The sequence below is a fragment of the Orycteropus afer genome, unplaced genomic scaffold (genome assembly GCF_000298275.1).
Source record: "Orycteropus afer afer isolate SDZICR_OR568_19922 unplaced genomic scaffold, OryAfe1.0 scaffold00332, whole genome shotgun sequence".
In the NCBI taxonomy this organism is placed as follows: domain Eukaryota; kingdom Metazoa; phylum Chordata; class Mammalia; order Tubulidentata; family Orycteropodidae; genus Orycteropus; species Orycteropus afer.
Window position 1 is genome coordinate 1,158,711 of NW_006921919.1, and position 2,530 is coordinate 1,161,240.

A 2,530-nucleotide genomic window follows, 5' to 3' on the forward strand; every position below is an offset into this window, starting at 1 on the left:
ATTTTAATTGACAAGATCAGTTTATATACACCTTAATTATAAATGTATATGGATTTATTTCAGCCATCTTATTGTGTGTTTTATATTTTTCCCACTTATTCCATTTCTTATTTTCTCTCTCATTGTCCTTAATTGTCTTCATTTGAACTTATAAACTATAGGTTTCTTACTCTTTTTTCTGTTACTGTAGTGATACTGCCTTGGAAACCCAAGGAGGGGTCACTATGAGTCAGGGCCGACTCGATGGCACATAACAACAACAACACTGTTTTGATATATATTTACTTTATTTCTATTCTTATTAGTTGCTTTAGAAATTTAGATGTACATATGTGCATAAAAATGCTAATATAAATCAGTACCTTCAAAGTTCAGTCAAAAAGTATTAAGAACTATATATTAAACCCATTGAACCTATGATATGATTTTCCTCTATTATTCTAAGAGACTAAGTATGGGGATAGGTAGAAAGGAAGTCAAACAATTGTACAGCTATAAAATATCATAATTAAGCATCAACTGATTGATAGACTTAAGGAATTACTTATCCAGTTATCTCAACTCTCTCTTATATGATAAGCCATTCTTATGCTAAATATTAACTTCATCTTGTTATTGTTTTCTTTTAACTACAGATATTAGACAATATGTTTTTTAATACCATCAGTGTTTAATTAGATTAGCCAGGTGTGTAACATGTCTTTGCTAACTGGACATTCTTTGTCTAATGGACCTCCTGATTCTGACCTTGACCCTCTTTTCAACAAAGCAGCCAGAGAAAGAACATTAAAATAAAATTTAGATCATGCCTCTCCTCTCTTAAGAATCCTTCATGACTTTTAGTAATAACCCCTAGACTAAAAGGCAAAATTCTGTACCCTCCCTTTTAACTCCCTAATCTCACTTCCTGCTTTTCTTCCCTTCATCACTCTGCTATGGCCACTGTACCCTCCCTACTGTTCCTAGCTCCTCCTTCAGGAAGTTGTACTTTCTTTTCTTATTGCCTAAAATAGTCTTCCCCATAATTGCTGCATACTCTTCCTTGCCTCTTTCTCAATGAGGTCTTCTCTGACCATTCTCTTTAAATTGCAAACTCTAACTCTCTCCACCCTTCCCTGCTTTATTTTTGTCCTCAGCTTTGTTTTGGTCCTCTTGTGCCACTCTAACAGAAATATCACAACTGCATGACTTTAACAGACAGGTATTTATTGTCTTACAGTTTAGAAGGCTAGAAGTTCAAGTTCAGTGTGCCAGCTCTAGTGTCTGAGTAAAAGCCACTCGACCTTCGTCATCAGCTCTGCCCCTTTCTTCCAGCCCACTGGAGCTGGAGATGTCTCAACTCAGGCAGCTGCTGACTGCTGAAGCTGACAAACCCAAGGTTGACAAGTAAAATGGCACAGTCCCAAGATTATCAAGCAACATGTCAGGCCACTAGTTCAAGTCCAGAAATAGTTACAAGAATGGCAAACAATATAGCAGACTGCTGAATTAAGATTCAGCTACATGCAGGGTCCAAGCGTGCCAAAAATTTCAGAGACCTTTCTCAAAGCTGCTTCTTATATGCTGGAAGCAGACCACATCCCTCCGGCAGCTACTCAGATGCTCATAGCAGATTCCACCATGGAGTTGATTACCAGTCTAATCATGGGGAATCATTACATCCAGCTGTCCAGCCACTCAAAACCAGGCCCAGCCATGTTGCCACATAACCTTACCTACCGCATTCTTATGATCATCAGTAGTGCTAGAACTGGCTCACACAGGCTCATCAGGTCACTTGTGCACATCTTTTCCCAGTTTTGCCTTCAGTGACATCATCAATAGCTTGAAATTGGACATGGCGGGATATTTACACCACGGAAATAAGCGAATGACACAAATCATGGAATTTTCCCCAAAAAGCCAGTTGTTAAATATTTAAACGCATACTACTAGACATACTATATATTTTATTTATTTATTTTGTTACGTGACTTTGGTTAATAAGATGTAAACTCCATGACAGCAAGGTGTTTTGTGTTATTTTTCTTTGTCTCTTTTGTTCCCTGAGGTATCCTTAGTACCTAGAAGTATGCTTGACTCAGTATGTATTTACTGAACAAATGAGTCTTATTCTTCCTGAAGTATATCCTTTGCAGGTTCCTCTGATGGGAGTCTGTTCATGCTCAAACTGCTCAGACAATGTAAATGTCTTTACTCTTACCCTTGAAAGATAGATTTGTCATGTACCATTGCTTATCATACTGGGAAGATTGGGGTTCCCTGGAAATCACTTGAACTATGGTGGTAGAAGAATATGTCAGAATTCAGCTAACTGGTCCTACTTGTTTTCTTATTGACAAAAGTTAGGAAATTTGGGGTTGTTCTAGCAAACTTATGTGAAGTGATTCTTTAAAAAAAAAGGTAGAACACTTATTTCTAAATTTTATATAATATGATCATAATATACATGTGTACCTTGTACTTTCCAAACCAAACTCACTGCCTTTGAGTCAGTTCCAACTCATAACAATCTCCAGTGGGTTTCCAA

General features: G+C 37.2%; 1 protein-coding gene across 1 annotated transcript in view; it reads left to right on the forward strand.

Moving 5' to 3' along the window:
- The window catches only part of LOC103206850 (N-deacetylase and N-sulfotransferase 3), a 376,548-nt gene that overhangs the window by 1,406 nt on the left and 372,612 nt on the right, over positions 1-2,530 (forward strand). The window lies entirely within an intron of this gene.